This window comes from Macaca nemestrina, chromosome 13, assembly GCF_043159975.1.
Source record: "Macaca nemestrina isolate mMacNem1 chromosome 13, mMacNem.hap1, whole genome shotgun sequence".
NCBI lineage: Eukaryota > Metazoa > Chordata > Mammalia > Primates > Cercopithecidae > Macaca > Macaca nemestrina.
Window position 1 is genome coordinate 143,836 of NC_092137.1, and position 25,243 is coordinate 169,078.

The following is a 25,243-nucleotide window of genomic DNA, read 5'->3' on the forward strand; positions in this document are numbered from 1 at the left end:
GGTTTTGTGTCTTAGCAACGTGTTCCATAGCAACACATCCCTCTATCAAAATACTCATCATATTAAATTGAAATTCTCTGCTTAGGTATGTATTTTTCCGACTAAGTTTAGAACTGGTTAAGGACAGGCTATGGGGTATGTATTATATATATCTACACACACACATATATTTATATATATACACACATTACCGTTGTAAATATACAATATATATTTATATATATACACACATATATATTTCTCCCTCTCTATATGTACATACAACCCACACATATATATGCACACACACATATATATGAAACACACACACACACACACACACACACACACACACACACTTCTACTGCCAAGCACAGAAAGTCAAAGCTAGGCAACATTTCTTTTAGTGTTCATGAAAAAATAGATGTGTTAGTTGAGAGCGTCCTTAAGTTGCCAGGGGAAAGACAGGATGGATTCACAAAGGGAGATAGTGTTTTTTTTTTTTTTTTCTTTGTTTAATTCTTCAATTCGAAATAATCCAGACTTATGGAAAAGTTGCAAAAATAGTACGGAGAATTCCCATATACTCTTCCCTCAGATTCCCCAAACATTTCACCCCATTTGTACTTTCTCTCTCTCTGGATATAGTTTTTTTCTCTTCTGAAATGTTTTAGAGAGGAAGGTAGAATGCAGGGCAGGGTGAAAGGTGGAAGGAGAGAGGTGGGTTGGGAGGCTTTTTTTTTTTTTTTTAACCTCCTGAGATGGAGTTTTGCTCTTGTCACCCAGGCTGGAGTGCAACGGCACGATCTCGGCTCACTGTAAACTCTGTCTTCTGAGTTCAAGTGATTCTCCTGCTTCAGCCTCCCGAATAGCTGGGAGTACAGGCACCCATCAGCATGCTTGGTTAATGTTTTGTATTTTTAGTAGAGGGGTTTCACCATGTTGGCCAGGCTGGTCTTGAGCTCCTGACCTCTGATGATCCACCTGCCTTGGCCTACCAAAGTGCTTGGGATTACAGGCATGAGCCACTGTGCCTGGCGATTGGGAGGCTTTTGCAGTAACTCAAAGTGCTATGATGAGGGCTGGACCTGGTTGGAAATGATGAGGAAGGTGAGAAGTGGTTAGGTCTGGCATATATATTGAAAGGAGAGTTTAAATGGGTTGGATGACAACAGAGAGAAAAAGAAGTTTTCAGGATGATGTCAAGGATTTTGGCCTGAGTAACTGGAAGACTAGAGATGCTGTTATTGGGATCGGGAAGACTATGGGAGGAGTGGGTTATAGCAGGGGGAATCAAATGTGTTTTTGGCATGCTAAATTTGAGGTCCAAAAAGAGATGTCAAGAAGTGTTGGCTGGTCGCGGTGGCCCACGCCTGTAATTACAGCACTTTGGGTGGCTGAGGTAGGCAGATCACCTGAGGTCAAGAGTTCGAGATCAGCCTGATAATTATTAAAATCGATCATTGATGTTTACTAATTAATCATATTATTGCTCCTAATACTGCAGGGGGTGTACACCTACCTGTGTTGTTGTTCCTAATATCCAGGGACAGAGAACATGATCTTAGTTTTAATATCACAGTAGGTGTACACTCACCCTGTGATACTGATCCTAATATCCAGGGGGTAGAGTATGACATGACTCCCAACATAGCAATGAATGGACAGCCACCCGGTGACATTGCTCCTAATATTCATGGAAGAAGCACATGATATTACTCCCAATATCGCAGGGAGGGTACAGCTCTTCTGTGATATGGTTCCCAGTATCCGGATGGGGAGAGGATGATAATAGTTCCAGTATCGCAGGCTGTGTTCACCCGCCCTGTGATATTGTTATGAGTATCCTGGAAGGGATATGACTCCCCATAGAGCAGGAGGCGTACATCCAGCCTGGGATATTGTTCATAATATCCATGGAGAGGAGAGGCTGATATTACTCCCAATATGGTAGCGGGTGTACATCCCCCCTGTGATATTCTTCTTAATATTCCAAGGCTGAGAGGTTGATATTACTCCCAGTATCGCAGACACCGTACACCCCCGTGTGATACTCTTCCTGATATCCAGAAGGGGAGAAGATGGTATTAATCCCCATATCGCAGGAGGTGAACACCCACTCTGATATCTTTCCTAGTATGCATGGGGAGAGGGGATAATATTATTCCCAATATTGCAGAAGATGTACACGCCCCCCCGTGATATTGTCCTTAATATTCCAAGGCACAGAAGACGATGTTACTCCCAATATCACAGAAGGTGTACACCCCCCAGTGATGTTGTTCCCATGATCCAGGAGGGAAGAGGATGATATGACTTTCAACCCTTGCACCCTGCAATGCTCTCACCCTGCAACACCGACACCAGCTCAACCTGACATGGGAGCAGAGGTGCTGGCTGGGGGTGTTCATTGCTTCTCTTTTCTCCCTTGCCAGACTCAGTAGAGGAAGCTGAGACCGAACAGCCACAGGAACAAGGTGGGTTTTGCCAGTGGCTCAGGCTTCCTCTGGTTATGAGTTGGGCCTTGGGGTAATGCCGGGGGAGGGGACAGAGCTGAGTACAGTGGGCATTGGATGCGACAGTCACTCCTCTGTGGTGCGGGCTGGGGGCTTGGGGGACGTCGCCTGAGGTGGGCCTGAACCTCCCGTCTACTCTGGCACTGGAGGCTGTGGGGTCCCACACTTCTTCCAATGAACATGCTGACCCCCGCCTGGTCCCCGACCGAGGTGGGGCATCCTTTTCACTGCTGGGGCCCACACGTAGCTGTGGGTTCCTTTTTCATGACCTGGAGAAGCTGCAGCTTGCCCTGTGCTCTGCCTCAGAGATGGGAGGCCACACAGCCCTCAGCGGGGAGCAGAATTCAGAGCCTTAGGTTGCAGGGGCCTCGACTGAGGTCCCTGAAGGGTCTGCTCCTTCCTGAGGGGCTGATTCAGGGAGGCCCTCCCGTCTCCCCTGTGCGACTCTGTCGCCTCCCCTCACACAGGGCCCGCATGTGGACAGCCTGGTGATGTGGATGCACCAAGGGCCCTTGGAAGTTCCCTGGGAATGGGATCCATCCCAGTACATTTGGGATGCAGGCACAAGGTCCCAGAGGAGGCCCGGGAAGCCAGTGGGGAAGGGAAGGCTGTTGTAGGTTTGCCTCGGGGAGGGGGTAGTTCCACTCTCTGCCAAAGTCTCTGGAGCAAAGGCACGTGGCTCTCCAGCTGCCCCGGAGGCCAGGGTAGTGGCTGGGAGGGGCTGTGTGCCTCTGCCGGGTGGGGGAGATTTCTTAGCTCATCTAGTGTAGTCAAGTCACATTTGCCTCTAAATCATATTTATTTATTTTTTTAATTCCAAGGCTTTACAGATGAATAAGGAGACAGTTTGTATTGAAAATAGTTTTTACATGTGAGCTTGAAACAGAGAGTCTGTTTAAATCTAGTTTTTTCCTTCCCAGTAATGCCTCCTTTCATCCCAGGTTTTCCAACAGGAAATGCGCTTGTTTGCTCACCTCTGGGAGGGGGCTTTGGCTAGGAATCCACCAAAGCCAGCAGACACCAGTGGGCTGCTGGAGCAGTCTGGCCTTTGTTAACCCTTTAGGAACTGTGGGCTTCAGGTTTTCAGACCATCCAAGGTGAAAGTGGCCACAGGGGCCTGGAAGCTTTCCCATCCTTCCTGCAGGGATGGTCCGTTTCCCTGCACGGAGCTGGGTACATGGGTACAACACCCCTGTCCTGTGCCATCGGTGGCTTTACCAATTTTGCATAGCAGCTTTTGAGCTGATCCATAGCTCTGATTGGCTGTTGAGGATTTCATGGATTCCTGTACCCCACCGGGGGGCCCCAATATGCTGACAAAAGTTACATTTGTAGTTGTTGTGCTGCATATACATGGGTCCAGTTAGAAGGCTTTGATTCTTTCTAAAGGGAAAGGCATCTCTGAGGGATCACTGAGCTGACATAGTCTCCTAAAACCATGCTGTGAGGTGGCAACAAAGCAGGACAGAAGGGTGATTTTGTAGGAGGCCCTGCCCTTCCTAGAGCAGCTGTTGTTTTTGCACAGGGACTCGGGAGCCCCAGACGCTGCGTGGCTCTCAGACTGCTGCCTACTCCTGGCTAACATCTACAGCCGCGAGTGCCTGCACCACCTGGTGCTGACCTGTGTCAAGGTGGCCTCATTGAGGACACAGGACTCGCTGGCTGGTTCGCTGAGGAACGTGAACCTGGTGCTCCAGAACGCCCTCCAGCCCCACAGCCTCCCCACCCAGACTTCCCACTACCTCAGGCGAGCGCTGGCCTCCCTAACCCCAGGCACAGGCCAGGCACTGCGCGGCCTTCTCCACGCCAGCCTGGCCCAGCCGTACAGCCACCATGGCTACCATGGCCCAGCCATCACCTTCATGACACAGTCGGTGGAAACCAGTGCTGTTGCCGGAGTCCGTGCCATCGTGGACCCCCTGGTGGCCCTGGCCTGGCTGCATGTGCTTCATGGGCAGAGCCTGGTGGCCCTGAACATCCTGCAGTCTGTCCAGGATGCAGTGGTAGTCAGCGAGGACCAGGAGGGTGTGATTGCCAACATTGGTGGCCGTGGCTCTGAAGAAGACGGGACGGACGAGGCAGGCAGCCAAGGGCTACTACCACGCCCTATGGGTGGCTTGGGACCTGGGCCAGCGGAGGAACCAGGCAGTGTTGCTGGCCAACTTTGGCACCTTGTGCCTGCACGCGGGTGCCAGCAGGCTGGCCCAGCACTACCTCCTGGAGGCTGGACGTCTGTTCTCGAGGCTTCCCTGTGGGGAGTGTGGCCGGGACTTCACCCACATACTCCTGGGCTACCTCTTCACCCGCCAGGGCCCGGCCCAGCAGTGCAAGGGCTACTACGAGTGGGCCCTTCTGGTCGCCGTGGAGATGGACCACGTGGAGAGTGAGTGCCCCAGTTCCTCCTGTGCGCCTTCTGGGACCACTTGGGTCAGGGCACACCTAGGGTTTGTGATTCGGAAACAAGTGGTGGTTTTTCCACCATCGAAAGTGCTGAGTCATGGCCAGCAGCAGATGTTGGCAAACGCCCTGGAGACAGGCCGTTCCCATGCAGGGCCAGGCCCTCTGTGCCCTACTGAAGCAGCCAGTTCTTCCTGGTTTGCCCAGGAACCATCCTGCCTTGAGCATGGAAAGTCCTGCATGCTGGGAATCCCTAGACATAACCCTGGGATCAAGGCATGTTGTGCTGAGCTGGGACTTGGGGCCCCTCCATGAGCCAGGCCCTGAACGCCAGTTCTTGTGCCTGTGTTTGCTTGGAATCTCGGCAGCCCTGTGTACCGGTCATCCCACTTCACAGAGGACACGGGGCAGGTGATTGCCCAAAGCCACAGAGCAGTTCACGCAAAAGCAGCTTGTGCTGAGTGTGCCAGGCCACACCCACAAATGGGGCTTGTGGGGTCCTCGGGAGGGAGGTGCTGAGCGTGGGAATGTGAGCTTCAGGCCAGAGAAGCCACAAAAGGGTGAGTGGCGTGATGGCGGGGCAGCACTTGGCCCCGGATGAGGGAAGCCTCTTTAGCCTGGGACCAGAGGGTTGAGAGGATTTAGTCAAGTAATAGGTGTGGATGAGGGGCTGGTGGTGTAGCCTGTGTGAAGGCCCAGGGGTGAGAGAGTGGGGGTGAGTCAGCGAGGATGGGTGGGGTTTGAGTGGTGGTGAGTGAGCGGGAGTGTGAGTGGGGATGAGTGGGGTGTGAGTGGGGGTGAGTGAGCGGGAGTGTGAGTGGGGATGAGTGGGGTGTGAGTGGGGGTGAGTGAACGGGAGTGGGAGCGGGGATGAGTGGGGTGTGAGTGGGGGTGAGTGAGCAGGGCTTATGCAGGGAGGTGCAGAGTTGGGAGTAGGTGGGCTGGGTGCTGGATAGTGAGAAGCTCTTCTGGAGAGCTAAGCAGGGTCTGGGGCCTCAGGCTGTGGCTTGGCCTTTTCCCCAAGAGCACTGGGGAGCCATGGAGTGCTATCGAACAGTCAGTGCAGACCGAGCAGTGAACGGACAGTAGGTGGGCAGGGCTGTCCGAAATGTAGGCCGCAGAGAATAGATGAGGAAGTTGAGTGCAGGGAAATGGCTGAGACAAGGGATACTGTTGACTCCCCTCTGCCTTGCAGCGCTTTGTCATGGCATAGTGAGACTACTCAGAGGTGCCTCCTGTGGCCTGGACCAGAGCTCCAGGGGCTGTGCCCAAATCTGAATGTGCTCATTTCCCAGCACAGGCCTGGCACCCACTCTTGGCCCTAGGAGGGATGAGATTTTGGAAAGGACCGTGTGAAGGGGTCCCGGTCCCACACATCTGCCCAAGGAGGGTTGGGGGGTTCAGACCCAGGCTTCTTCCCCAGGGGCATTCTGTGACTGGAAGGAGACCCTCCAGGAACCCAGCGCCCCAGCCCCCGCTGCAGCCTCCGGTGGCTCCTGGCACAATAGCCTGTGGCACCTCCTCCTACGAGGCCCTCCCCTGGGTGCTGGGGGATTCAGACTTGGAAATGCAGGCCAGGGAACGGGGATCATGCTTCCCTGTCTCCCCACCCTGCGCTGAACGGTCGAGGAGACCGAGGGCGGGGCTGACACCCCACATGCTTCCTTGGGGTCATTTTTGAGTCACTTTCGGTAGTTTGTGTCCTTCTAAGAGTTTGGCTGTTGTGTCTAGATGGTCTGGTTTCTTGGTGTACAATTGTTCGTAGTGTTTTTATGGAATCCTTTTATTTCTGTCAGGTCGGCAATAATGTTTCCTCTTTCATTTCTGATTTCAGAAACTTGGGTTTGTAATTGTTTATTTATTTTTATTAGAGATGGGGTCTTATCATGTTCTCCCAGGGGGGTCTTGAATCCTGGCCTCAGCGATCCTTCCCCCTCGGTCTCACAAAGTGCTGGGATGATAGGCGTGAGCCATGGTGCTCAGTCTCTGATTTTAGTCGTTTGTGCCCCATCTTTCTTTTCTTGGTCAGTCTGGTGAAAGATTTGTCAATTTTGTTATTATTTTCAAAAAACCCACTTTTGGTTCTGTTGATTATCTCTTTTGTTTTTCCATTCTCTGTATTTTTACTTCCCATTTCCACTCTCACGTTTATTATTTTCTTCCTTTTATTCACTTTGGGTTTAGTTCATTTTCTAGTTTCTCAAGGTGGAAAGTTAGGCTTTTGATTTGAGATTTTTCTTCTTTCTTTGAATGTAGACATTTACAGTTATAAATTTCCCCTTCAGCACTGCCTTAGCTACATCTTGGTGTTTTTGATACACTGTGCTATTTTTTGTCTTTTTAAAGTTCTCATGCCTCAGCCTCCTGAGTAGCTGGAATTACAGATGTGCACCACCACACCCGGCTAATTTTTGTATTTTTTTTTATAGAGACAGAATTTCACCATGTTTCCCAGGCTGATCTCAAACTCCTGGACTCAAGCGATCCTCCCGCCTCGGCCTCCCACAGTGCTGGGATGAGAGGCGTGAGCCACCGTGCTGGCCCGGGCTGTGCATTTGTTTGTATTCTTTTCAAATTAATTTTCAGTTTCCCTGATGGTCTCTTCTTTGACTCACTGGTTGTTTAGGAGTGTGTAGTTTCCACATATTTTTGAATTTCCCACGTTTCCTTCACTGTCGATTTCCAGTTTCGTGCCAGTACAGCTGAAGAACACCTCTGCTTTGGTCTCGGTCCTTCTCCCTTCACCGAGGCTCATTTTGTGGCCTGGCACATGGTCTGTCATGGGGAATGTCCCATGGGCACTCAAGAGGACTGTGTATTCAGCTGTTGTTGGGGGGCGTGTGTGACAGATGTCCATTTGGCGTACCTGGTTTCCAATGTTAATCTTCGGAATGTTTCTGACACTAGAAAATCAGAAGCTTTCCACCGTTCCCAGCGCCCTGGCTTTGGGAGAGGCCAGCGAGCCTGTGGGTTTGGAGCCTGGTTGCATGAGAGAAGCATGTGTGGAAATGCCAGGGGCCGGCTTTGAACCCCATTCCCCCAACATGATGCCATGTGTGGCAGACATGACGCTTGGCTTTGCTCTCTCAGGGTTCCATCTGCGACAGGGGCTACTTGTGCCCCTGGTCTCATCATCTCAGGCTGAAGACGGCCCTGGTCCTGGCCAGAGGGGCTTTGTGAAGCAGAAATAGATGGCCTGGTGCAGAGGCCGAGCCTGGCCAGGACCTTGGCCCTGGGAGTTGTAAAGAAGGCCAGCCTGTACCATGAACATGTGCACCAAGCTGTGCCCATGTCACGGTGTGCTCGGCGCCTGCCCTTGCACAGGTGCATGGCCTGTCTGAGCCCAGGCTCCCCGCCTATGGGGCCCAGGTTCACAGAGGTGTGAAAGAGACAAGCACAGAGCAGGGGCCTCCGATCCCAGCCAGCCTCGCTTCGATGCTGGGAGGCTGACGTCTTCCATTTTGTCTTCTGCCCAGGCCAGCTGCGGGCCGTCCAGCGGCTGTGCTACTTCTACAGCGTCGTCATGCCCAGTGAGACCCAGTGTGTCATCTACCACGAGTTCCAGCTCTCCCTTGCCCGCAAGGTGGCCGACAAGGTGCTGGAGGGGGCAGCTCCTGGAGACCACCAGTCAGCTCTACCGGTCCCTGGGCACCGAGCGGTGAGGGCTGGCTTTGCAGTGGTGGGGGTGTGGAGGGGGGAAAGGGGGTTGGGGGGGCTGGGAGGGGGGCACAGGGAAGCTGGCCCAGGGCCTCCTCAGCCCCTTTCCTTTGGATCATTTGGTTCCTTGGCATCAGATGCTTTGAGCTGGTGGGTCTGGGGTCGTCCCAGGGCTGCTGCTGGCTTGTGAGTCCCAGCTTGAGTCTCCCTTGTTGGGTCAAAGGTCATCTCAACCCCAGCAGAGACAGTACATGCACACTGGGCTGTTCTTCCTACTATGGTGGCCTTTGTCATCTGACCTCTGCCTGCCCCGAGTCTTCACTCCTGGCCTTCATCTGTCCCCTTAAATGTGACCACAGCAGCCACCTGTGGCTTCTCTCCCACAGAAGACAGAGCCAATTGTGTCACCTGCTTCCCTGGGGCAGGGTTTCAAGGTCTCACGTCCCATATGTGGCCCACTGGGCTTCCCCCGAGCATGCTGACCTGGTGGGGTAACCATGGCCCTGGCCACCCCACCCACAGGGCCTGGTGACATTGCTGCAGTCACAGCCCCTCAAGTGTTGGACTTACTGAGAGAGCAGGGAAGGGGCCAGATTCCATGGGGACCCGGGAGACTGGCTCCAGTCTTGGCCTCAGGTTCACAGAAGGAAAATGGGCCAGTGTGCTAGAGCCATGCTTCTCAAAGTGTAGTCCCTGGACCAGCAGAGCAGCATCCATGTCACCTAGGAGCCTGTGGCAAGTGGGAGTTCTAGGGCCTGCCCCAGGCCTGTGGAGCCGGAAGCTCTGGGGGCAGGGCCAGCAAGCTATAAGGACAGTCCTCCGGGTGACTGTGATGCCTGCACACCTTGAGAACCATCGGCCTAGATAGCCTCTGAACACTAACGGCTCCTGGTGCGTCTGGAGAAGACACAGGCCATGTCTGGGAGGCAGGGGAGATGGACGAGCACACTCCTCCTGCCACAGGGCAGCATGATGCTCGATTCCCTCAGAAGGATATCCTTCATCTTTTCCATGCCGTGTGTGTTCACCCTGGCCCTCCCAGCAGCCTGGGAAGGGCAGAACACTGCACACACAAGAGGGCCGTTCCCAGTCCCCACATGCCAGATTCATCTGTCACCAGACCCACGGGAGGAGGCAGACTGGTTCCAGGAGGATGAGAGCCCTTGTTCTGACACCTGTGTCTGATTCCAGTGATTCCAGGGCCTACAAATCCGCTCTGGACTACACCAAACGAAGTCTGGGAATTTTCATTGACCTCCAGAAGAGAAGGAGGCGCATGCCTGGCTGCAAGCAGGGAAGATCTATTACCTCCTGCGGCAGAGCGAGCTGGTAGACCTGTACATCCAGGTGAGTGGCAAGGGATGCAGGAGGGCCCCTGTGCTGTTCACTCTCTGTCCATCCACCCATCCACTCATCCTTCCATCATCTATTTACCTGTTCATCCTTCCATCCATCCATCATCCATCCATCTGTCCTTTCATCCATCCATCATTCATCCATCCTTTTATCATCCATCTATTCACCTGTCTATCCATCCATTCATCCTTCCGTCATCTATCTGTTTACCTGTTCATCCTTCCATCCATCCACCAACTATCCATCCATCCATTCTTCCATCATCTTCCCATACACCTGTGGGTCCTTCCATCCATCCATCCATCCATCCTTCCATCATCCATCCATTCACCTGTTCGTCTTTCCACGCATCCATCATGCATCCATCCATCATCTATCCATCTTTTTATCCAGCTATTCACCTGTTCGTCCATCCATCCATCCTTCCATCTATCTTTCTGTCATCGATCCAACTGTTCATCCATCTATCATTCATTAATCTGTTCACTTGTTCATCTATCCATTCACCTGTTTGTCCATCCATCCATCCTTTCATCCATCCTTCCATTATCCATCCATTCAGCTGTTCATCCTTCTATCCATCCAACCATCTTCCATCCATCCATGATCCATCCATTCACCTGTCCATCCATTCACCTGTCCATTTATTCATTCATCATTCATCTTTTTATCATCCATTCATTCACTTGTCCATCCATCCATTCATTCACCTGTTCATTCATCCATTCACCTGTTCATCCATGCCTCCATCCATCCTTCCATCATCCATCCATTCACCTCTTCATTCTTCCATCCATTCATCCTTTCATCATCTATCTACTCACCTGCTCATCCTTCCATCCATCCATCCTTTCATTATCTATCCATTCACCTGTTCATCCATCCCTCCATCCATCTTCCATCCATCCTTCCCTCATCCATCCATTTACCTGTTCATTCTTCCATCATCCATCCTTCCACCATCCATCCTTCCATCATCTATCCACTCGCCTGCTCATCCTTCCATCCATCCATCCACCCATCCATCATCCATCCATTCACCTGTTCATCCTTCCATTCATCCATCCATCATCCACTCATCCATCCATCATTCATCCATTCTTTTATCGTTCATCCATTCAGCAACCATCCATCCACCTGTTCGTCCGTCCATCCTTTCATCCATCCATCCTTCCATCATCCATCCATTCACCTGTTTGTCCTTCCATCCATCCATCATTCATCCATCCATTTATCCATTCGTCCATATATCCATCAATCTATCATCCATCCATCCTTCCCTCATCCATCTACTCACCTCCTGTTCATCCTTCCATCATTCATCCATTCATCTATTCATCCTTCCATCGATCCATCCGTCCATTTATCCATCCATCCATTTATCCAACCATTCATCCATCATCCATCCCAGTGTCCATTCATCCATCCATCATTCATCCATCCTTTTATCATCCATCCATTCACCCGTGTATCCATCCATTCACTTTTTCATGTGTACATCCATCCATCCATTCATCCTTCCATCATCCATCCATCCATCCTTCCATCATCCATCCACTCACCTCCTGTTCATCCTTCCATCCATCCATCGTTCATCCATCTATCCATCCATCCATCCATCCTTCCATCATCCATCCATTCATCTGTTCATGCTTCCATCCATCCATCCATCCATCCATCATCCATCCATCTGTTCATTCATTCATCCATTTATCCATCCATTCACCCGTCTATCCATCCATTCATCTGTTCATCTATCCATCCGTCCATTCATCCTTCCATCATCCATCCATTCACCTGTTCATCCTTCCATCCATCCATCATCCATCCTTTCACCCATCCATCCAGCTGTTCGTCCATTCATCCATCCATCATTCATCCATCTACCCACCAATCTACCTATTAATCCATCCCTGCATTCATCTATCTCTCCATTTGTTTATCCATACATTCGTCTATCCACCATCTATCCATCCACATGTACATACATCATCTACCCTCCACCCATCCATACATTGTCTATCCACGCATACATACATACATACACACATCATTCCACCCACCCATCCATCCATCCATCCATCCAAGCATTAATCTATCCACACACCCATTCATCCATCCATGTGTCTACATCTCCTCATCCATTCATCCATCCACCCACTCATTCCTAAGCCACTGCTGAGCACCTGTTGTGTGCCTTTTCCCTTCCTCCAACTGGTTCCCTCACATCCTCCCCCGGTGGCCAGCATCTTCTCCCTGAGGGCAGAGGCGCGGCCCCTCACAGTGCACAGCACCTGCTGGTATACAGCACATGCTCAAATAATGTGACCACTCAATTAACACACAGAAGAACTTGCTCCAAGCGACATGTGGCACATCTGCTTACAAAATGAATCTATCATAGTGGCTGTTTTCAGAGGCTTTCCCAAACACAGTGTGATCTGGAACAAATTGTGAAGCCCACGAGACTGATGAAGCTTTCATTATTGAGCACCTGCTGTATACCACCTTGAGCTGAGGAGAGGGATGAAGAGCTTATGGCCAAGAGGGGACCAGGCCCACCCACAAACACTGCTGATGTGGCAGGGATGTGGCAACGCAGAAAGGAGCCCGGGGCTGGGCTCCCAGCAATCTGGGGGCCACGGAGACTGGTTTGAGTGCAGGGGGAGTGGGCTAGGGCTAGCCCTGGTGGTAGGATTCACAGGTGTCAGGCTCCTGGGCTGCAGCTGCTCAGTCACTTCCTAGCACTCAGGAGCATCACTTCATTGTCCTCATGCCAGTGGTGGGGGCAGCCCTCATGCACAGGTTCTGAAAAATGCTCAAGTGTACCTGTACTGTGTGAGAGGAAGGAGCCTGGCAAAGATGCGCATAGCCACCTCGCCAGGTGTGGGTCTTGAGGGAACTTCTGTCTCCTCTCAGGTGGCTCAGAATGTGGACCTCTACACAGGCGACCCCAACCTGGGGCTGGAGCTGTTTGAGGCAGCTGGAGACATCTTCTTCAATGGGGCCTGGGAGCGGGAGGAAGGCATGTCCTTCTACCGGGTGAGCTGGCCTGTGGGCTGATGTGGGTGGGCCTCAGTGGGGCACCTGGAGGGCTGAGGCACAGGTGTGGCAGGGTAGAGGCCTCCCAAATGGAGGCAGGGCCACCCATGCACATGATGAGTTTCCAAGTGGTCTGACCGGGAATGATACTGACCATGCCCCTGCCTGGGACAAACTCTCGGGGCCTGGACGTGATAATGGCTCTACCCTTGTACCTGATGACCTCAAGCAACCCTGAGTGGGAAGTCCTGTCCCCATCTTCCAGATGAGGAAACTGAGGCTCAGAGAGGCACAGGGACATGTCAAAGGACACACAGCATATCAGTGGGAGGCCCAGGTCTGCACGCACCCCGAAGTGGGACGGCTTCTCCCTTCCTCTGAGCTCACGGTGTGGCTCAGCCCTGGGCACAGATCAATGTGGGGTTTTTAGAGCAGAGAGGAGTGCTGGCTCCCCCCAGTCAGACCTCCGGTGCCCAGGTGGGAGAGGCTGGTCTGCGGCTATCGGGTGTAGCTGGATGGGCCTCAGGTGACTCTTCAGCCCCCAACTTGGATGTCTGAACTGTGTGTTATCCCAGAGCACAGAGCTGTGTCGAGGTGCAGGGGTAGTTGGGGTGTGGGAAGCTCCAAGCACGTGTTTGAGCTCTGAGGAGATCGCTGGGAAAGGTGGGTGCTGCGGGAAACCTGACCCCACCTGCCTGTGTGGTAGGACCGGGCCCTGCCCCGGCAGTGACTACGGGCAACCGCAAGGTGGAGCTGCAGCTACAGCTGTGCAACAAGCTGGTGTCACTGCTGGCCACACTGGAGGAGCCCCAGGAGGACTTGGAGTTTGCTTACATGGCCCTAGCACTCAGGATCACTCTGGGTAAGTCCCCTGAGCCCCCGCCCTGCCAGGACCCACACTTTGCCAGAGCCCAGCCTCCAGGTCTGCAGGCCAGGAGCTGAAACAGCTGCTGGATTTTCCTGGTCTCCTGTCCAGGCAGGCAGATCTGCCCAACTGGCTTCCCCGTCCGGCTGTGGGGCACAGCCCGAGGTCTCTCACGCAGTGCAGAGCTCCCTGCCTGACTGAGCTCTCCTTCCTCTGCCTGTTCCCGCTGCTGACCACAAGGGCCGTCCAGTGTGCCCTCTGCCTTCCAGACATGCCAGGCATCTCGTTGGTCCCTGTATGTGCCAGACTGAGTGGCACATTCCCTTTCTCTTGTGCCCTTCCCACCCTCATCAACCACACGGTTCTCTGGCTGATAAAATCACAGTTCCCCTTCCAGCAGTCTGCCCCTTAAGGCCGTGCATCCCTTGGTGCTGTGCCAGGGTTGTCTGTCCCCCTCCAGAGACAGGGAACCCTAGGCACGCCACATGCCCAAGCGCCTTGTGCCCCGTGGCCCAGTACACACTAGGTATGCAGCTGACTCCCCAAGGTAGGCGGATCTGATCATGACACACCCAGGAGGAGTCGGATGTCACGTCTGTGGGTTGCCTGGAGCCGGGGAGCCCGGGAGCACCTGCACTGCATGGCTTTTGGGCTCCCCTGGTTAAAACCAGTGAGCAAAGGCAGGTGGCTATGTGTAGGCACAGAACTGGGCCATCCAAGTCCGACTTTGCCAAAGCCTCTCAGTAGACAGGGGCAGGCCTTATTAGTTCTGCTTTGCAGATGGGATAGTGAGTCTGGGAACCTGGAAGGGAATGGCCAGAGCTGCCCGGGTGACCACAGGTGCCTGGAGACAAGCCAGGTGTGCTGCCTGGGATCTGTATACCTGCTCCTGAGGGGCCTGTGCCCTCCCTGCCCCAGGGAGCCACATCCTCACACCTGCCCCTTTGGCCTGCACCCCAGGGGACCGGCTGAACGAACGCGTGGCCTACCACCGGCTGGCCGCCCTGCACCACCGGCTGGACCATGGCAAGCTGGCGGAGCACTTCTACCTCAAGGCCGTTTAGCTCTGCAACTCGCCGCTGGAGTTCGACGAGGAGACCCTCTACTACGTGAAGGTGTACCTGGTGCTCGGTGACATCATCTTCTACGACCTGAAGGTGGGTTGGGAGGAGCAGGGCTCGGGGTGTTCCTGGCCCCCTTGGAGTGGGATCTCCACCCGGACCCTGGAGGCCTGGGTTCCAGCCTTTCTTAGGAATGGCCCAGTGGCCTCCCTCGAGCTCTACACCCAGCTGGAGCAGCCGGCAAGGTTAGCAGGTAAAACCCAGCTCCCCAGATGGCCAGGCCCCACCCTCAACTCAGTCTCAGCCAGGGAGGCTGCCACATGAGTGGGCAATGGTGGCCTCTGGGTAAAGAAGGGGGATTGTAGTCAGGGGGCCCTCCTGGAGGAGGTGACACCAAAGCTGAGTCTTGACAGTCAAGTGTCAAGGTGCATTTAACAAAACAGGGTCGGGAGAGTGACATTTCAGAGGACGGCATCATCCTCACATTGAATCCACGTTGCAAGATCCAACCCAAATCCTGGCGCCTCCTCTAGGAAGCCTGCCCAGGGTGCCAGCCTGCACTGAGCAACTCCTTCCTGGAGTCCCGAGACACCTTGAATCTTCACATCACCCAGGAAGGGTGGGGTGGGACCAGTGTCTTACCATTGGGTTCACAGACAGGGAAACCCCAGCTCAGGGCAGGTGCAGTGGGGCGGGGACCCAGCCAGCCAGGCTGAGGCCTTGTTAGGTCGGGTGTGTCTCGAGGGGAGGTGCTGTGCTCCCTCTGCCCCCAGCCCTGCAGGGGTGGAGAGCTGGGATTGGCAGACTGAGACCTGTGGTGTCTCCACCCATCTGCCCAGCAGGCACCGCCCCTCCTTAGCATCACACCAGCCTCGTGTCAGTGCTCCTTACGGGCTGAGGGGCCAGGGCACTCCAGTCCAGGGGCCGAGATCTTGGGGGCCTTAGAACAACATGAGGAGCTGGGGCAGCCCTAAGACCCTGCCCCGTATACCCCACCGCAGGCCTGGGGCTGCCCGGGAGGCCCCCGCCCAGTACTGGCGACACCTGGTGGTCAGGCGTGGTTTCTGTGGCCTCCCAAGTCCCAGCCAGACAGGGAGGTGCCAAGTATCAGGCCCAGGGGGACGCTGCTCACCGCTCAGGGGCTCGCCAGCGACCCAGGGGGACGGACCTCCCAGAAGAGGCCTTTATCTCTCTTGGTCAAGCCTGCCGCCCACTCCGCCCGTCCAGGAGAAAGGAAAGCGCCAAGTAGTACCTGAGAGACCAAAGTCCACGGTTGGGGTCGAGGGACAGAGGCCTCCTTCACCTCCATCCCATGCACAGCCCTCCTTCCCATGCGCAGTCCTCCTTCCCATACACAGTCCTCCTTCCCATGCACAGTCCTCCTTCCCATGCACAGCTCTCCTTCCCATGCACAGCCCTCCTTCACCTCCTTCCCATGCACAATCCTCCTTCCCATGCACAGTCCTCCTTCCCATGCACAGCCCTCCTTCACCTCCTTCCCATGCACAATCCTCCTTCCCATGCACAGTCCTCCTTCCCATGCACAGTCCTCCTTCCCATGCACAGTCCTCCTTCCCATGCACAGCCCTCCTTCACCTCCTTCCCATGCACAGTCCTCCTTCACCTCCTTCCCATGCACAGTCCTCCTTCCCATGCACAGCCCTCCTTCCCATGCGCAGTCCTCCTTCCCATGCACAGCCCTCCTTCCCATGCACAGTCCTCCTTCCCATGCAAAGCCCTCTGGGCCTCATCGTGACTATGCTGTCAGCACAGGCCAGCTTCCCAGAGGGAGGCCCCCTTGGAATTCCCCAAGGGCGGCTGTCTTTCCAAGGCTACACCCTCTTCCTTGTATAGGAGGCTCTGGACCCAGGGCCCAGAGGAGTGGGAGAAAAAGCCAGTCTTGATGGGACCTGGAAGGCTGGCAGAGAAGCAGGGGTAAATGAGCATCTTTGCCAGTTGCCTCTAAAATGGGGTCCCCTGTAGTCTACACATGAGAGTGAGCCCTGGAATAGGGTGGATTAAGTGTTCACTGGCTCACGCTGTCACTCACTAGCTGCAGCACACACTACAGGCACATGGAAATGCACACGCAAATGCACACAGGCACACGCACACACACACACAGGCGCGCACACACAGACATGCACACACAGACACACACACAGGCACACAGGGACATGCACGCACAGGAACACAAACATGCACATTCACATGCACAGGCACATGCAGAGACATATGTATTGCCTGGCTCCTTCCTGTTTAGTTGGGAAGCCCCCACCCCTTCAGGAAGCCTTTGCCTTCCACCCCCGGCTGAGTCTGGGGCCTCCTGGGCTTCCCTCTGCCACAGCCCGGGCCACCCTGTGTGGTCAGTGTTCACTCCCAGGTCCCTCAGACTGGAAGCAAGGACGTTAGGCTCAACCATGCACCCAGCACAGAGTCCAGTGTTCGGCTGGGCCAGGGGGCGTTGGATGAGCAGTGGCGGTGACTCGGGGCCTTCTCACGCCCCTGCTCCGTGTGTGGGGCGGGGCAGTGAGGGAATGGACTGCTGCATCTTGGACTTTGTCATTGGCCCTGGGAGCCATCTTGAGATGGTAAAGAGGGACAGGCCAGACATGGGTCTCAGAGAGGTCCCTTGGGTGACCGCCATGTGGAGGAGGTGCCTGGGGAGAAGCCGGGTGGGGGATGGGAGGGTGAAGGAGGAGGTCTGGGAGGCGGCATCCCAACCCAGGGATGGTGAGTTTGAGCCAAAGACGCATTGACAATGGGAGTGGATGTCTGGGGAGTCACGCTCCGTGAATATTTCAGGGAACATTGCCAGAGAGGACACCTGTGAGATGGTTTTGTACCTGGCCTGGCCCGTGGAGGGCCTGGAAATGGTCAGCATGGACAGGGGCCAGAGGGGAGCCTGGGTCACTCGACACCGTGCCCCTGCTGTGGCTTGGAGCCACGGGTCCTGCATGGAACTCTCAGAGCAGGCAGGATCTGCCCTGACCTCAGCCCATGGGGAAAGCAGCCACTGCCTGCAGAGAGGGTGGCACTGGGGCAGGAGGCTTGGGGTGAGTGGGGCGTAGGGACAGTCAGGAAGGCTTCCAGGGGTGTCAGGGTCATCCCCACCTCCTGCAGCTGAGACCACAGCAGTGTCACAGGCTTCGGGGCTCCTGGGGCGAGCCAGCATCGAAAGGACATGTGGAATGACCTGGAGACAGGAACGGCCTCTGGGAAGACGGGTTCCGAGTCCCCCTTTTGCTGACCATGACCTGTCCCCTTCAGGACCCGTTTGATGCAGCCGGGTACTACCAGCTGGCACTGGCAGCCGCCGTGGACCTGGGCAACAAGAAGGCACAGCTGAAGATCTACACGCGGCCAGCCACCATCTCCCACAACTTCCTCCTGGACTGCGAGAAGTGGCTCTTCTTCTACCAGAAGGCCAGGACCTTCGCCACAGAGCTCAGCGTCCACAGGGTCAACCTACCTCCTCTGCCACTCTGCGGGTGGGCCCCCTGGTTGGCCTCCAGCCACCCTCGCTGAGGACAGTATCCGAGGGAGTGGGTTTTGTGCAAGGAGGATGATCTCCTGCCTCTCCTGGTGTCTCCCGTAGCTCATTTTCTGGGTAATGGAAGCATAAAAGCAGGGTTCAAATAGCAATAAATGTTTTTTTTTTTTTTTTTTGCAAAAACATACCGAAGTCCCCATGGCATCCTTCCCTGTGTGCTTCCTGGGCTGTGTCTAGGGGCCAGCTCCTTCCCTGGTGGCAGCCCTCTGATCTTGGGGATGAGAAGGACCGTGAGTCCAACAGACCTGGGCCAGGTCACCATGAGCCTCGGTTTCCTCGGCAGCCAGAGGGGAGATGGTGATTGAACTCTGGGCAGCTCCCTGCTCTCCCTGCTCAGAGTTCTTGCTGTAGGTCTCGTGCCACCCTTGCCTTTAACCTTCAGGCCACTGTGCCCAGATGTGGGAGCTGCTAGTGTCCCTGTTCGCCATTGAAGAAATAGAGGCACAGAGAGGTTAGGTGTCTGGCCCACCGTCACACAGCAGGTAGAGGCGGACACGCAGAGCCCAGTACACTGACCACCACACCACCCTGCCAGCCTGCAGCCAGGAAGGTGTCCCCCATTAGGACCCAAGGTCAGCTCCTGGACCTCTCTCGTGGTGTCAGGAGAGCCGCAGGCCAGTGAGGGTGGCCCCGGGGATCCCTCACTCAGTGTCCTTTGCTCCCAGACTCGGTTGGGCCGAGCCTGGCCAGTCCCACCTCTGGCCACTGGTCAGCCCTGCGGGAAGTGAGATGCAGGGATCTCCGCCTGTGTAGACGCTGCTACCCAGTATTGAAAGCCTTATCTAGGCTGTCCCCCAGCTGTCCCCACCCACCCACTCCACTTCCGGACCCCGGCCCTCATCCCAGTCCCAGGAATCCCAGGTTTTCCTTCTTGGAATCTCTTGGCCCCAGGGAATACAGTTCACACGGTCTCTTTGCCAGTTTATGCAAGGAAACTGACGTTCAGAGACTGTGGGTGTCCCACGTGATTCTCACATACACTGCACTCTCCCAGATCCCTCTTTTAAACACTTTAAATGAGGTGATTTTCACATCGCATGCAATTAACTATTTCCACGCAAATAATGTGGTGGCATTTATACATTCACAGTCCTGTGCAACCACCCACGCCATCTAGTTTCAAAATGTATTCATCTCCCCAGAAGAAACCTCCCATCCTCACTAAGCAGTTACCCCTCCTTGGTATCCCCCAAGCCCCTCGTTTAATGGAAGGAGAAGCTGAGGCCCGGAGAGAGACTTGCCAGTGGGCAGCGCTCTGATAATAAGGAAGCAGGCACCCATCTGCTGCTTCAGCCCTGGGTTGGTTTTCCACCCAGCAGAGGTGACAGAGCCAGGAAGTTCTGGGAGCGCCACAGGTGTCACTGGTTCAGTCCTGGGTTGGTTTTCACCCAGCAGAAGTGACAGAGCCAGGAGCTTCTGGGACCCCATGCTTGCAGCCAGAGCCCTACCCTAAGCCTCCCCACCAGGGGGCAGCAGAGAGCTTTCCAGAACCGGCCACGGGGCTGGCGGGAAGCAGCGGGTCAGAGCTGCTGACAAACCTCACGTAGACCCCAGATCTCTGTCTCTGTGGGTTGGGTTTGGGAATTGGAGGGGAGGCCGCATGATTGGAAACGTGAAGACAGCACGGCCTGGCTGGAGCAGCCGGAAGCGCCGTCACGTTGACTGAGGACACAGACCTCCTGCCCGCTGGGCCGGGCCTGCAGCCATTCTTCTCGGGGTGGGGCCCATAGGTCCGGGTTGCTCTTGGTCCCTGACCTGCTTCAGAGTCCGGGGGGCTTTGGAACTCTGCCTCCCCATCTACGCCCACCCTGGCTGGTGCCATGAGGGGCCTGGATCCTGGGATCCTGTTCCTCTTGGGCAGCGGAGACTGGGGGACCAGAGGAGATGATGGGTCTTCAAGCCCCACATTCAAACCCCAGCCCCCCACTGACAGTCTGGGGGTTCGGGATGAGGGAGTTGATGTCTCTGAGCCCCAGTTTTGTCACCACTAAAATGAGGCCGATATAATGGGGCAGAGTGCCAGCCCCCGGGCTAACAGAGGCCTGTTTCCTACTGACAATACCTCTTACTCCTAGGAACAGCTCCAACAACCACACACTAGGGAACACTCAACCCAGGCCAACTTGTCAGAGGCACGTGAACCAGAGCGACACCATCTTGAATGGGGGCTGGGTAAAGGGAGGCTGAGACCTGCTGGACCGCATTCCCAGGAGGCTGAGCATTGTTAGTCACAGGATGAGATAGGAGGTCGGTACAAGATACAGGTCATAAAGACCTTACTGATAAAGCCGGTTGCAGTAAAGTCGGCCAAAGCCCACCAAGCCCAAGATGACCACGAGAGTGACCTCTGATTGTCCTCATGGCTCATTATGTGCTAATTATAACGCATTAGCTACTACAAGACACTCCCACCAGCACCGCGACAGTTTACAGATGCCATGGCAACATCTGGAGGTTTCCCTACATGGTCTCAGAAGGGAGGGCAGAAACTCTCATTTCTGGGAATTGTCCACCCCTTTCCTAGAACACTCATGAATAGTCCAACCCTTGTTTAGCGTATGATCAAGAAATAACCATGAAAATGGGCAACCAGCGACCTTTGGTGCCTCTCTGCCTATGGAGCAGCCATTCTTTATTTTCTTTTTTCTTTTTTTTTTTTTTTTTTTTGAGATGGAGTCTCGCTCTGTTGGCCGAACTGGAATGCAGTGGCGTGATCTTGGCTCATTACAACCTCCACCTCCTGGGTTCAAGCGATTCTCCTGCCTCAGCCTTCCTAGTAGCTGGGATTGCAGACACCTGCCACCACGCCCAGTTAATCTTTTGTATTTTAGTGGCGACAGGGTTTTGCCATGTTGGACCAGGCTGGTCTCGAACTTCTCACATCAGGTGATCCACCTGCCTCGGCATCCCAAAGTTATAGGATTCCAGGAGTGAGCCGCTGCGCCCGGCCAGAGTAGCCATGCTTTTATTCCTTTTCTTTCCTAATAAACTTGCTTTCACTTTATGGACTCGCCCCGAATTCTTTCTTCTGTGAGATCCGAGAAACCTCTCTTGGGGTCTGGATCGGAACCACTTTCCAGTAACAAACTTGCTTAACCTCTCAGACCCTTCGTCTCTTCATCTGTAACCAAAGACAAAGCCTTCCCCGAGGTTCCAAAAGTGTGGAGAGAACGCATGGGAAATGAGGGGCACGGAGTTGGTGTGCAGAACCAATGTCACAGACTGGGTGTCAAGCCACTGTCATACTGGAAGTAATATCATGCTCTCCCCCAAGTTATGAGGAACAATATCACAGGGGGGTGTGTACCTTCTCTGGTGGTGGGAGTAGTATCATCATCTCTACCTTTAGATGACAGAAACGATGTCACAGGGTGGGTGTACACCCCGTGTTTTTGGAAGCAATGTCATTCTCTCTTCTTCTAGGTTTTACGATTCACATCACAGGCGGGATGTACACCCCTTGTTATATTGGATGGAGTCTCATCCTCTTTCAACCTGTATCTTTAGAACAATATCCCATGGGGGTTGTATATCTCTTCAATATTGGTAGTAATACCATCTTCTCCTTTCCTGGATATAAGAAACAATATCACAGGAGGGTGTACACCCCTTGCAATGTTGGTAGTAATCTCACCTCTCCCCTGTGGTTATTAAGGACAAAATCCCAGGGTGGCTGTACGGTTCCTACGTTATTGGGAGTAATAACATCCATTCACCCCCTGGATATCAGGAACCATATCACAGAAGAGTTGTCCACCCCCCTCGATATTGTCAGCCATGTCGTCTTCCCGCTTGGATATTAGGAACGATACCCCGGGGTTGGGGGCGGTGTACACCCACTGCAATATCGAAAGTGAAATCAGCCTCTTTCCCGCTGGATATTAGGAACTATATCACAGGTGCGTGTGCACCTTCTGGGATATTGAGAGTACTATCAGCCTCCACCCCGCTGCATATTAGGAACAACACACAGGGGGCAGGGTGGTTACAACCCCTGCGATATGGAGAGCAATATTCTTCTCTTTCCCCTGTACATTAGGAACTACATCACAGGGGTCTGTACACCGTCAGAGATACTGGGATTCATGTTATCCTCTCCCCAACTGAATGCCAAAAATGATATCACAGAAGGGTGTACACCCCCTGCAATATGGCCAGTAACATCATCGTCTCTACCTTTAGAAACTAGGAACAACATCACAGAGGATGTGTACACTCCCCTGCAATGGGCATAATGTTATACTCTCTTCGCCTGGATATTAGAAACGATATTCCCTGGTGGAGGGAGGTGGAGTACATGAAGAACAACATCACTGGGTGGGTGTACTCCCCCCTGCGATATTGGGTATAGTATCATCCTCTATTGCCTAAGATATTAAGAATAATATCACAGGAGGGGTGTACAGCCAAAGTCCCTGCGTTATTGAGAGTAATAGCGTCTTCTCCACTCTAGATATAAGGAACAATTATTCCAGGGATTGTGTACATCCCTTGCTATATTGGGCATATTGTCATCGTCACCCAACGTGGATATTGGGTGCAGTGTCTTAGGGAGGTGTACACCTTCTTCGATATTGGGAGTAATATCATCCTCTTCCCTCAGGTTCGTAGGCTAAATATCGAAGGGGTTTTACAACTCGTGCGATATGGGCAGTAATATCCTCCTATCCCCACCTGGATGTTAGGAACTATATCACAGGCAGCTGTACACTTCTTGGCATGTTGGGAGAGTCTTATCATCTCCTCTCCCATCTTGGATATTATGAAAAATATTAGAAACGAGGTGTACACCCCCTGAGATATTGAGAGAAATATTACGCTCTCCTCTTCGGGATATTAGGAACAGTATCGCAGGAGGTGTGTACAACCCCCGCGATATTGGGGGTAATATTCTCTCCCCTTGAATATAAAAAACAATATCACAGGAGGGTGTACCCCCCTGTGATACTAAGAGTCATATCATGTTATTCGGAACAAAAGCACAGTGGGTGTGTAAAACCCCGGCGATATTGCCACTAGTATTATCTTGTCCATCCCAGGATATAAGGAACAATATCAAAAGGGGATGTACATCCCTGTGATATTGGGGATGATATCTTCCTATCCCCGGCTGGCTAATAGTAATATCTTCCTCACCCCTGCTGGATGTGAGGGAAAATATCAAAATGGAGGTCCAGGCCGCTTGCGATATTGGGAGAAATATCATCCTCTCGCACACTGGATAGAAGGAATACAATGACCCAAAGGATGTAAAAACACGGCGGTAGATTCAATTATATCATCCTCTACACCCTGGTTATTAGGAACAACATCATAGAGGAATGTACACTTTCTGCGATATTGGGAGTAAAATCATCTTCTCCACATCGATATCAGGAAATGGTCCATTAATTATTAATATTAATGAATGTAATAAAATTAATACTAATCATTGACATTAATAATGACAATAAAGATACAAAATATTAATAGGGATTAAAAATTTTAATATTAGTATTAATAATTAATATTAACACAATTAATAATAAAATAATGATATCAACAATTAATGTTACTTAAATCAAAAGTAAGTGATAATGCAAAAAAATAATTAATATTACGAATTAATATTAATAAATGACATAATTATTAAAAATTAATTTTTGACATACATCATTTAATTAAAATCAATATTAACAGTAAAATATTAATTGATAGTATTACTGATAATTATTACAATTGATTATTGATATTTAATAAATAATTATATCGTTTTCTGAGCAATACACTAAAGATGCACACACGTCAGTGAAATAGTTCATTATTTGCAGAGGACGAGACGTTACTACTCATAATATTCTAAACAGGCTGTGGGAACACCATGGCTCCCAATAGCCAAGGGGGCGAGAGGGAGGTGGCTATTGGTCCCCGCCTCGCGGGGGGTGGCTCACCCCCCTGCGAGGTGGCTCCCAATAGCCAAGGGGGGGAGAGGGGGTGGCTATTGGTCCCCCGCCTCGCGGGGGGTGGCTCACCCCCCCTGCGAGGTGGCTCCCAATAGCCCAAGGGGGGGAGAGAGGGGGTGGCTATTGGTCCCCGCCTCGCGGGGGGTGGCTCACCCCCCTGCGAGGTGGCTCCCAATAGCCAAGGGGGGGAGAGGGGGTGGCTATTGGTCCCCGCCTCGCGGGGGGTGGCTCACCCCCCTGCGAGGTGGCTCCCAATAGCCAAGGGTGGGGAGAGGGGGTGGCTATTGGTCCCCGCCTCGCGGGGGGTGGCTCACCCCCCTGCGAGGTGGCTCCCAATAGCCAAGGGGGGGAAGGGGGTGGCTATTGGTCCCCGCCTCGCGGGGGGTGGCTCACCCCCCTGCGAGGTGGCTCCCAATAGCCAAGGGGGAGGGAGAGGGGGTGGCTATTGGTCCCCGCCTCGCGGGGGGTGGCTCACCCCCCTGCGAGGTGGCTCCCAATAGCCAAGGGGGGGAGAGGGGGTGGCTATTGGTCCCCGCCTCGCGGGGGGTGGCTCACCCCCCTGCGAGGTGGCTCCCAATAGCCAAGGGGGGGGAGAGGGGGGTGGCTATTGGTCCCCAGCCTCGCGGGGGGTGGGCTCACCCCCCTGCGAGGTGGCTCCCAATAGCCAAGGGGGGGGAGAGGGGGTGGCTATTGCGTCCCCGCCTCGCCGGGGGGTGGCTCACCCCCCTGCGAGGTGGCTCCCAATAGCCAAGGGGGGGGAGAGGGGGTGGCTATTGGTCCCCGCCTCGCGGGGGGTGGCTCACCCCCCTGCGAGGTGGCTCCCAATAGCCAAGGGGGGGAGAGGGGGTGGCTATTGGGTCCCCGCTCCTCGCGGA

The 25,243-nt window shown here is 53.6% G+C and overlaps 1 pseudogene; it reads left to right on the plus strand.

Moving 5' to 3' along the window:
- The first annotated feature begins 2,511 nt into the window (after nt 1-2,511).
- Nucleotides 2,512-18,570, plus strand: LOC139357996 (SH3 domain and tetratricopeptide repeat-containing protein 1-like; annotated as a pseudogene).
- The last annotated feature ends 6,673 nt before the right edge of the window (nt 18,571-25,243 follow it).